This window comes from Equus caballus, chromosome 17, assembly GCF_041296265.1.
Source record: "Equus caballus isolate H_3958 breed thoroughbred chromosome 17, TB-T2T, whole genome shotgun sequence".
NCBI classification, from domain to species: domain Eukaryota; kingdom Metazoa; phylum Chordata; class Mammalia; order Perissodactyla; family Equidae; genus Equus; species Equus caballus.
Window position 1 is genome coordinate 72,780,427 of NC_091700.1, and position 12,294 is coordinate 72,792,720.

The window sequence follows — 12,294 nt, forward strand, 5'->3', positions numbered from 1 at the left end:
GAGGTCCTTGAGGTGTTATTCATTTTCCCAGAACTGTTATTACTGTTTCCCAGTGACTGCCCCCTGCAAAGTGGGTCTCACTCAGATTCCCAAACCAAACTGGACACGAGATAGACAAAATATTTAAGCATCCACAGTCCCCCAGATTGTTCCTCTCTTGGATGAAGGGTCTGTGCTCTGGGAGACCACCCCTCCCCGACCCGGTTCATGAGTTACTCCCTGAATTCCCTGTCAGGACTGACTGACATTTGCCTGCTGCTCCCAGGTGTGTTGGAGTTTCCTCTGGTCACTGCTGTCCCTGGCATTTTATTTTAGACTCAATTTATTTTAGAACTTTAAATGGTCGCAGTGTCCTTGGTTTCCATTTTAGTATCAACTCAAGTCTCTGTATGACTCTGACAGCCTCTTTCCTCCCAGTTCACTTTTCCCTAATATCTGAGGCTTTATTCAGGAACTGTAGCCCTGTGGCTTACCCCGAGCTATCTCATCAAGAACATGTGCCCTGAATATCCTTCCCCTCCCTTCCTCTTTCCCTGTCGTCTGCTTTCCTTCCTTCTCTTCCTCCTCCTATATCAGCAATGTTTTAGAAAGACAGCCAATTGTCACTAAAGATTCGTTTAGTGCCAGAAACTGTGCTAAGCACTGTACATGCGTTACATCATTGTTCCTTACAATAAATCCGTAAGGAATTACTATTGGTGTCCCTATCGTATGTTATTTTTTCAATTATTTTATTGAGATCATGTGGTTTACAACATTGTGCAATTTCAGGAGTCCATTATTATTTACCAATTTCTGTATAGATTCCATCATGCTTACCACCCGTAGTCTAATTTTTATCCATCACCATACATATGTGCTGTTTTATCCCTTTTGCCCACCCCCCAAACCCCTTCCACTCTGGTAACCACTGATGTCTTCTCTTTATCCAAATGTTTGTTTATCTTTCATATATGAGTGAAATCGTGAAGGAGTACAGTATTTATCTTTGTCTAGCTTATTTCACTTAATAGCAAACCCTCAAGTTCCATCCATGTTGTTGCAAATGGGGTGATTTTGTCTTTTTTATGGCTGAGTAATATTCCATTGTGTGTATATGCCACATCTTCTTTATCTATTCATCCACAGAAGGGCACTTATGTTGCTTTCACTTCTTGGCTATTGTGCATAATACTGCAGTGAACATAGGGTGCATAAATCTCTTTGAATTGTTTATTTCAAGTTCTTTGGATAAATACCCATTAGTAGTATAGATGGATCATATGGTATTTCTATTTTTAATTTTTTGAGAAATCTCCATACTATTTTTCATAGTGGCTGCACCAGTTTGCATTCCCAGTAGCAGTGTACAAGGGGTCCCTTTTCTCCACATCCTCTCCAACATTTGTTATTTTTTTATCTTGGTAATTATAGCCATTCTGGCAGGTGTAAGGTGATAACTCATTGTAGTTTTGATTTGCATTTCCCTGATAATTAGTGATGTTGAACATCTTCTCATGTGTCTGTTGACTAGCTATATATATTCTTTGGGGAAATGTCTGTTCATATCCTCTGTCCTTTTTTGATCAGGTTGTTTGTTTTTTTTATTGTTGAGTTGTATGAGTTCTTTATACATTTTGGAAATTACCCCCTTGTTGGATATACGATTTGCAAATATTTTCTCCCAGTTGGTGGGTTGTCTTTTCATTTTGTTCGTGGTTTCCTTTCCCTTCCAGAAGCTCTTTAGTCTGACGTAGTCCCATTTGTTAATTTTTTCTTTTGTTTCCCTTGCCTGAGTAGACATCATATTTGAAAAGATGCTACTATGACTGATGTCAAAAAGTGTACTGTTACATATGTTTTTAGGAGTTTTATGGTTTCAGATCTTACCTTCAAGTCTTTAATCCATTTTCAGGTAATTTTTGTGTATGATGCAAGATAATGGTCTGCTTTCATTCTTTTGCATGTGCCTGTCCAGTTTTCCCAACAACATTTATTGCAGAGACTTTCCTTTCTCCGTTGTATATTCTTGGCTCTTTTAGCAAAGATTAACTGTCGTAGATGTGTGGTTTTATATCTGGGCTTTCAGTTCTGTTCCATTGATCTATGTGTCTGTTTTTGTTCCAGTACCAAGCTGTTTTGGTCACTATAGCTTTGTTGTATATTTTGAAATCAGAGATTGTGATGCCTCCAGCTTTGTTCTTTTTTCTCAGGATTGCTTTGGCCATTCAAGGTCTTTTGTTTTTCCATATAAATTTTAGGACTCTGTTCTATTTCCATGAAGAATGTCATTTCTTTTCATGTCATTTCATGAAGAATGTCAGTTTTTTATTATAAATGGATGTTGGATCTTGCCAAATGCTTTCTCTGCATCTAATGAGATAATCAGGGATTGCATTGAATTTGTAGATTGCTTTAGGTAATATGGACATTTTAACTATGTTTATTCTTCCAATTCATGAGCATGGAATATCTTTCCATTTTTTAATATCTTCTTCCATTTCTTTCAATAATGTCTTATAGTTTTCAATGTATAGGTCTTTCACGTCTTTGGTTAAATTTATTCCTAGATATTTTATTCTTTTTGTTGAGATTGTAAATGGGATTGTATTCCTGAGTTGTCTTTCTGCTAGTTCCTTATTAGTGAACAGAAATGCAGCTGACTTTTGTGAGTTGATTTTGCACCCTGCAACTTTGCTATAGTTGTTCATTATTTCTAATAGTTTTCTGATGGATTCTTTAGGGTTTTCTGTATATTGAATCACGTCATCTGCAAACAGCGAGAGTTTCGTTTCTTCCTTTCCAATTTGGAATCCTTTTATTTCTTTTTCTTGCTTAATTGCTCTCGTCAAAACCTCCAGTACTATGTTGAATAGGCAAGGCAAGAGTGGGTACCCTTGTCTTGTTCCTGTTCTCAGAGGGATGGCTTTTAGTTTTTCACCATTAAGTATGATGTTGGCTGTGGGTTTGTCATATATTGCTTTTATTATGTTGAGGTACTTTCCTTCTATACTCATTTTATTGAGAGTTTTTTATTATAAATGGATGTTGGATCTTGCCAAATGCTTTCTCTGCATCTAATGAGATAATCAGGTAATTTTTCTTCCTCATTTTGTTAATGTGGTGTATCACATTGATTGATTTGTGGATGTTGAATCATCCCCGGCATAAATCCCACTTGATCATAGTGTATGATCCTTTTAATGTATTGCTGTATTCAGTTTGTCAATATTTTCTTGAGGGTTTTTGCATCTATTTTTCATCAGTGATATTAGCCTGTAATTTTCCTTCTTTGTGCTGTCCTTGCCTTGTTTTGGTATAAGGGTAATTTGGCCTCATAGAATGAGTTAGGAAGCCTTCCATCCTCTTCAAGTTTTTGGAATAGGTTGAGAAGGATAGGTATGAAATCTTGAATGTTTGGTAGAATTCTCCAGAGAAGCCATCTGGTCCTGTGCTTTTGTCTTTTGGAGGTTTTTGATTACTGTTTCAGTCTCTTTACTAATGTTTGGCCTATTCAGATTCTCTATTTCTTCTTGATTCCGTTTTGGTTGTAGGAGTCTAAGAATTTATCTATTTCTTCTAGGTTACCCAATTTGTGGGCATCACTTTTTCATAGTATTCTCTTATAATCCTTTGCATTTCTGCAGTATCCATTGTAATTTCTCCTCTTTCATTTCTAATTTTATTTATTTGACCCTTCTGTTTTTTTGTCTTAGTGAATTTGGCTAAGGTTTTGTCAATTTTGTTCATCTTCTTAAAGAACCAGCTCTTAGTTTCATTGATCCTTTCTACTATTTTTTAGGCTCTATTTAATTTATTTCTGTTCTCATTTTTATTATTTTCATCCTTCTACTGGCTTTAGGATTTATTTTTTCTTCTTTTTTCTAATTCTGTTACGTGTGGTTTAAGATTATTTATTTGAGGTTTTCCTTGTTTGTTGAGGTGGGCCTGTATTGCTATGAATTTCCTTATTATAACTGCTTTTCCTGCATCCCATAAGAATTGGTATATGTTTTCATTTTCATTAGTCTCCAGGTATTTTTTTATTTCTCCTTTGATTTCTTCATTGATCCAATGGTTGTTCAGTAGCATGTTGTTTAGTCTCCACATTTGTGACTTTCCCAGGTTTTTCTTATGGTTGATTTCCAGTTTCATAGCATTATGGTTGGAAAAGATGCTTGATATGATTTCAATCTTCTTAAATTTATTGAGGCTTACCTTGTTTCCCAACATATGGTCTATCTTTGAGAATGTTCCATGTGCACTTGACAAGAATGTGTATTCTGCCGTTTTGGGATGGAATGCTCAACATAAATCTATTAAGTCCATCAGATCAAGTGTTTCATTTAAATCCATTATTTCTTTGATGACTTTCTGTCTGGATGATCTACCCATTGATGTAAATGGGGTGTTGAGGTCCCCCACCGTTATTGTGCTGCGATTAATTTCTCACTTTAAGTCTGTTAATAGTTGCTTTATATACTTTGGTGCTCCTGTGTTATGTGCATATATGTTCATAAGTATTATGTTCTCTTGTTGGAAAGTCCCTTTTATCATTATGTACTGCCCCTCTTTGTCTCTTATTGTCATTTTTCTCTCATGTTTCCAGCTGCGTTTCCAGCTGCTCTGTGTCTTTTGATAGGAAAATTCAATCCATTTACATTTAGAGTGATTACTGATATATAAGGGCTTAATACTGCCATTTTATCTCTTGTTTTCCAGTTCTATATTTCTATTGTTTCTCATCTTTTGTGTTTCTGACTACCATTTCAGTTTGGTGATTTTCTGTGGCAGTTTTTTAAGTTTTCTCTTTCTTTATGAATTGTGGCTCTGCTTTGATTTTTTTTTGTGGTTTCTGAGAAGTTTGTATAAAAGATCTTGTAGATGAGATAGTCCATTTTCTGATAGCCTCTTATTGCTATTAGCCTAAGCAGGTTCCGTCCCTTTCCTCTTCTTCTGAGTTATTGTTGTCACAAATTATTCTGTTTTCCATTGTGAGTTTGTGACTAAGTTACTTTTGATATTTTCCTTCCCTTTATCTTTTAAGTTATAATTCAATATTTGCTCCACTGTTCTGAAAAAGAGTTGCAGTTTTCTGACTTTGTCTGTCTTTTTATCTCCTTGTTTGAAGCTCTGTAGACCTTTGCCTTTTTGTTTTAGGTGTGAGCGCATCCTTGATTATTTCTTATAGGGTATGTCCAGTGGCAGTAAACTCCCTTGACTTTTGCTTATCTGGGAAAGCTTTTATTTTTCCATTATATCTAAAGCATAGCTTCCCTGGATAGAGTATTCTTGGCTGAATGCTTTTGTCTTTCAGTATTTTGAATATATCATTCCACTCTCTCCTAGTCTATAAGGTTTCTGCTGAGAAATCCACTGAAAGCCTGATAGGGGTTCCTTTGTAGGTTATTTTCTTCTGCTTTACTGCCCTTAATACCTTTTCTTTGTCATTGGCTTTTGCCAGTTTTACTACTATATGCCTTGGAGAAGGTCTTTTAGCATTGATGTAATTAGGAGTTTTATTTTATTCCTGTATTTATAAGTCTAACTCTTTCCCCAGGCTTGGGAAGTTCCCAGCTATTAATTCTTTGAACAAGCTCTCTGATCCTTTCTCGCTCTGGGATACCTATAATCATTATGCTGCTTTTCCTAATTAAGTTGGATATTTCTTGAAGAATCCCCTCATTTTAAAAAAATCTTAGCTCTCTTTCCTCCTCCACCTGAAGCATTTCTATATTACTATCCTCTAAATGACTAATTCTTTCCTCCACAATGTCAACTCCTATTTTTTTAAGGATTCTAGACTATTTTTTATCTCATTAATTGTATTCTTCATTTCCAGAATTTCTGTTTGGTTTTTCTTTATAGTTTCAATCTCTTTGGTGAAGTATTCCTTCTTCTCAATAATTTTACTCCTGAGCTCATTGAACTGTCTTTCTGAGTTTTCTTGTAACTCATCGAGTTTCTTTATGACAGCTATTTCAAGTTCTCTGTCATTTAGATTGTAAATTTCTGTGACTTCAGGGTTGGATTCTGGAGAGTTGTCATTTTCCATCTGCTGTGAATTGTTACTGTAGTTTCTCATGGTGTTTGATGAAGTAATCCTTTGCCAGCGCATCCATAGCAGTATCAGGTCACAGATTCTACCTGCTACCACTGGGGTGGAAGTAGGAGCTGTATTTCTGATCCCACCTCATCTAATGGAACTTGTAGGAGTATGGTAGACAGCCCCACAAGCCAGGAAAACATTCGTGAGTGGGCTCAGGGCTGCCATCACTTCTTCTTACAGTCGCGCTAAGGTGCATTCCCATTTGTGGGGTTGCAGAGGTTCTATGGGCACTCCCACAGGCCAGGAAAGCATTCACACATTAGCATATCTGCCTCTGCTTCTTCTTACAGTCATGCCAGCTGCCATGCTCAGTGGGTGGGTCTTCTTCATGGGGTCTGTGCCTGGGCCACTCCTTAGGACTGCAGCAGTAGAGTGGGCTCTCCTGCTGGCTGGGAAAGCATTCACATGCAAGCTCAGGGCTGCCTCTGCCTCTTCTTACAGTTGCACTGAGGTATGTTCACACTTGCAGGACCACAGCAGCACTATAGGCTCTCCTGGCCAGGAAAGCATTCATGCACATACACAAGGCTGTCAGGGAAGAGTCGGAGAAAGCTCACCTATCTTAGCTGCTTCCAGGAGGCCCACTTTATCCACCTTTAGATGTATAGCTGCATGCGTCTCTCAGGCATCCTGTTGGGCTGTGTGTATATTCTCCACTGATCAATGAGTGTCCATTTAGTTGTAGTTCAAAGGGAGAGAGATAATGGGAACAACTCACTCTGCCATGTTGCTGATGTCATTCTGGTGTTCCTATTTTAAAAGAAAAGGACACTGAGGCTTAGAGAGATATCATGACTTGGCAGACATGATTGCAAACAACTTGGGTCTACTTCAGTCTAAAACTCTTGACCCCAATTATATTCTGCCTCTGAGGTGTTGCTGACCCCACCTCTCTCACTCCTGGCTGCCTCCCACCCCTTCCTCTAAGCCCTCTGCCTTGTCACCAGTGGCACACACTTTTGCCTGTGCTTCGACTTAGATGCTCATGCCCAGCTGCACGTCCATGATCAACCTACATTGCACAACCTCTGTCAACCGCCCTACTCTGCCTTTCTTTATATACCATATCTAGTTACCTTCACCTCCTGACATATAGCTGAGGGCAAGAACTATGTGTGACTTCTTTGCCTTTATGTTCCTAACTTCTACCACAAGTGGGCCCCAAACAGATCCATTAAACAAATAAATGGATTTTATTAACATAAAAATATTGGGAAAATATGAACAGAAGCCATATTCAAAATTCTTTTGACCACAAATTATTTTAAGTACTATTGATTTTATATAGAAATATTTGACACATTAATTTAAATATTCTCAAAGGAGATTCCCCAAAGCTGACTATTAGAAAATCTTGTTGGTTTGGGTTGAATTAAGGCAATATATGTATACCTAAATGTAGAAAACTGGGTTCTTTGAGAACTGGAATGGGAAATTTAACTCCATGGAAACATTTAATTGTGCCTTCTTCTCAATTAATCTTAACTTTAATGTTTTATTATAATTAGCAGCAACCGTAATGTTTGTAATTTCTCTTTGAAACATTCCTGTGAGATAGAAAAAGAGCAGGTGACTGTAAACTTATTTGTAGAAAGATGGCTTGGTCAAGACCTTTTAAGTAACCCAAGAAATCACCTCTCTTTTCTTGATTTTGATGACTGGCAGATCCTAATCCAGTTTTTGGCTCTCAAGGAGCTACTTATAAAATTAGACTGTTGGTAAATCAAAGTCAAACACTTACCTTGCGTGATCATGAGTCACTGTAGCCTGTATGCTGTAGACTAAATGCATTTTCTTTTGTGTAAAGTAACCTAAGGCGGAAGTTTTCTTCCTTGAACTCTGAGCATATGATGGGAAAAGAAAGGAAATAAATATTCTATATGAACCAAGAAAGGTATTAATATAAAAATACCTTTTGGATCCATGAATTGAATCCTACAAATTTCTCTTTACAGATGTTATGGTCTATTACATTAATTCATGTGCAATATCTCAGAACAAGTACGCATTTATCAGTCTGAAAATAGAATAGTTGTATTTAGCTAGTCATCTCAATGTCCTGCTGCTAAGGGCTCTCCCAATTCACCTGGACGAAGAGTAGCAGAGGGAAGATGAGGGGCAAGCCCTGCATCAGAAAGAAAAATAGCAGAGCACTAAAAGGGATTGGACATTTCAGGCTCCAGAGTAAAATGAATCGTCTCTTCTTATCATCCACAAGTAAAGGGTAGAAAACATCTTCTACCTAGATCTATAGTCCGTCTTTTAATGTTCAATTAAGAGAACTTTCTTTAAGAAACAACTTTAGAGTTTAACATCACATGGCAGATGTATTGTAAGAATTATGACACTTCATCTTTTATTTAAGATCTGCAATCACATTGAATTTATATGTCCATTTGGAGTCATAAAATCATCCATTGTTTTACAACTTTTTTTGTGAATCAGATAATGACTGATCTTTTCAAATTGATTTTATAGGTCAAGTAGCTATTACAAACACTGATCTAAAAAAAACCATTCCCACCCTCTGGCCAATCAGTGTGTAATTATAAATGCATTTGAATTCCAATTTCTAAAATAAATATAAATTTTGAAGCAGTGAGTATGCCAGAGAAGATTAATTTAAACAAATAGAGGAAATATACTTTGTCCTTATAGAAATATATATATATATATGTAATTATTTTTTTTAAACCCATGCAAAAACACCCTATCCACTGTGCCAAATGCAACCCGAGGTTAGATTATTCATTTATTTGTTCATTTAGCAAGTAGTTACTGGGAAGCTAATTTAAGCCATATGTTATTCAACCCTGGAGATATTTATTAAAGAGTAATATCCATAAATCAGCCAGTGAGGACAAATTTGATGTCATTCAGTAATTCTACATGTTGATTCTCCAAGCCGCTACCTTCTTGAATAACAGAGAACCTAGAGGTTGGAACCAAAGAGTAGCCCAGAATTCATCAATATTTATGTTATTTGTAAGATTAGTTTCCAGTTTGTCCATAGATATATTGGATTAATTGCTAAATACTAAGAGACAGGATGTCAGCCCTTTCTTTCTTGACTCTCCAAGAATCCAGGGGCCGGGGGGCGCCGGGGAAATGGATATAGATGAGCTGTTCACTTATGACCACCTATAGTCTGCCCCCTGCTCTAGGGCCCCTCCTTCCTGGCTCCTGTTCTCACTGCCCATTTGCAGCTTTTCCTTCTGCCTCCTTGTCTGATGTTCCTCTGGGGTCTCTCTCTGTACTTGTGCCACAGCCAAACTTATTCAGGCTACACTGTACAGCTTATTCACTCTACACTGTTATTGCTCTTGCCTTTTTTTGGGTATAATTTGCTTCGTCATGTTTGGTAGGCAAGATAATGGCCCCCAAAGATGTCCACTATCTAATCCCCTAGGACTTGTGACTGTGTTACTTTGCACAGCAAAAGGAATTTAGGTTGCAAATATAATTAAGGTTGCTAATCATTTGACCTTAAAATAAGGAGATTATTCTGGATTATCCAGGTGGGCCTAATGTAATCACAAGAGTCCTTAAAGGGAAGAGAGAAGCAAAAGAGGAAATCAGAGTGATGCAATGTAAGAAGGACTTGACCCATGATTGCTAGCTTTAGAAGGGGCCCTCATCCAAGGAATGCCAGTGGCCTTTCAAAGCTGGAAAAGGCAAGTAAAAGATTCTTCACTAGAGCCTTAGCAAGAGTAAAGCCCTGCTGACACCTTGATTTTAGCCTTGTGGAGGGCACATTGACCTTTCACACATCAATGCCTTTTAGAAGGGAGGAGTGGATCCCACAGAGAAATCCTTGGGTCCCTGGTAATATACTAATTTGGCTTTTTAAATGCCCTTCTTCCATCTGGGGCACAGATATTCTGGCCTGGTGTGGACAGTGCTGAGTGGGGAATTGGTCATGCACCATCTCAGTTGTACCTGGAACTACTGCTCCCTTTCACACATAGGCCAAGCTGAGGGGTCAGGCTCTGCCTGCCAGATTTGACACAGTACTTTTTTCTTTAAGGGCCCCACGGTCTTTCCGTGAAGTTTGGCTCCTTCTCCCCACCTGCCCCTCTTTATCAGACATGTCTGCCTATATCAAACACTAACCGTAATCAGGTTCCACGCCCTTTCCCACGTTTGGGAGCTCCAGGGAAACTAGGCATGTAGCCAGACCACTGCTCCTGTCAATCACCACATATTCTGTGATGGGTAAGGAGTTTCCTGAGCATTTTAGACCAAAGAAAGAGGTATATATGCTTGAGCACTGATCCATATGCTGTCCTAATTCAGCTCCAGCATCATCAATATGCACTGTGACATAAAAGTAAATATCAGATGGCCTCTGTCCTCAAGGAGCTTAGCACCAATTGGAGAGATATACACAACGTGATCTTACTGGCAGTAGATATTCAGCTGGTATGCACTAGTACTGCTGCAAGGCTGGATATGTTCTGATCGGCTAAGGCCCCTGCCATATTAGCTGTTCATGTTTTGGAAATGGGAGAATAGTGAAATTGAGCTTAACTCATCTTCAGGGTGGAAATGGAAGCGTATTGGGAGCGAAGAGTCAAAACATTGGAAAATTAATAGGAGCTACTAAGCAGTGAAAAGAGAACCAGAGCATAGGCAAGGTCAAGATTCAAATAATTGTTTGCTGTGCGTGGAGAGTATTAAGTAGTCCAAAGTGGCTAGGGTGCTAGATAAGTGCCTAGGGGAGCCAGAGGCCTCTAGATACACTTGTCTCTGAAGTAATTTAGTCATAAACTTTTTTTAAAGCTGATCAATGTAACAGTCTTTTGTAAATTAAATTTATTGTTGTTGTTGAAATGTATGTCTCTAGTTACTTTTCTTTTCCTCAAAGGTTGCTCATTTTGACACACTATGAAATAGTCCCTCACATAGCTTGAAGCATTATTGATTTGTAAAATTGCATTTTAATTTCAATTTTAAAATTTTGAATTAATTGCTTAGCCATTTATTTCTTCCTCTGCAGTGTGTAATTGTTGATTGCACAACAGAAATGTCCACCAGTAGCAGGAAGCTGACTACTTGGGAGCATGGTTGGTCTGTGTGCAAAACCCATGTCTGGATATAGCCACAATGTAACCTTGAACTTGAACTCAGTGTCTCTAAGTTCCTATTTTCCCATTTATAAAGTGACATTCATAATATCTGCCTCATGAATTATTGAGAATTAAAACCAAAGTTTACCACAGTGCCCAGCACACAGTGAGCTCTCACTCATTAAAAGGCAGCTTCTTTCATCAGTTTTTTCCTTATTAAAAAAGCAATGAATTATTACTGCAAAACAATAGAAAAAACACAAAGAATATAATAATTTCACCCATTCAAAATAGATGCTATTAATATCTTGCTGAGTATTTTAAATCCTTTAGATCTTTTTAAATGATTTCTATATATTCTTACATATTACTGATTTTTCTTTTGTAAAATGAGACCATACATGTGTGCTACATTATAACCTACTATAATTAATTTAAACAAAACACCATTTGATGGACGTTTATGCTATTTCAAGTTTTTGCCATATGGCAGTGTAAAACAAACAAAATTAATTATAAATTAAAAAGCACTAATTCTAAAAATGGACACAAAATTTTAATACACACAGGGGAGCAAAATAATACACAATTGGCTAATATCTTCAAAAGCCTGTTTGGTCATTATTTAAACAATTTTCGTGTGGATCTGCTTTTTTCCTATTAAAATATTCTTAGAAACATTTTATTTAATTAAATTGCTCCTGACTAAGTCGTACGCTACAGAGGCAAATGTGAAACTTTGGCAGCAGCAAGAGGTGAGGGCACGAAGGGCTTGTACGCCGTGTTAAAGAACTTGACAACGGAGGATGGAGAATCTTTGAAAGAGTCTTAAAGCAGAGGCTGAGGAGGGTCCATTCCAGTTGTAGAACTTGGAAAACTGAGACCTGGAAAGAGTTACTCAAGTATAGAAGTCACCTTCAGATGGAGGTAGGGGCTGTGAGTTAGACTGAAAGTTCTAGTACATTGCCTTGAATCCTTTCTGGACAAGGTTGAATAAGACATAAATAAGTGTCAACCAGTCCAAACGGATCATGTCTCTTTTCTGCCCTGTAGGAACTTACAGGAATTCCTTTTTATGTTATAAAATGTGTTACACTAATAAACTCTTGATACCTGTTGCCCACATTAGTATTCCAA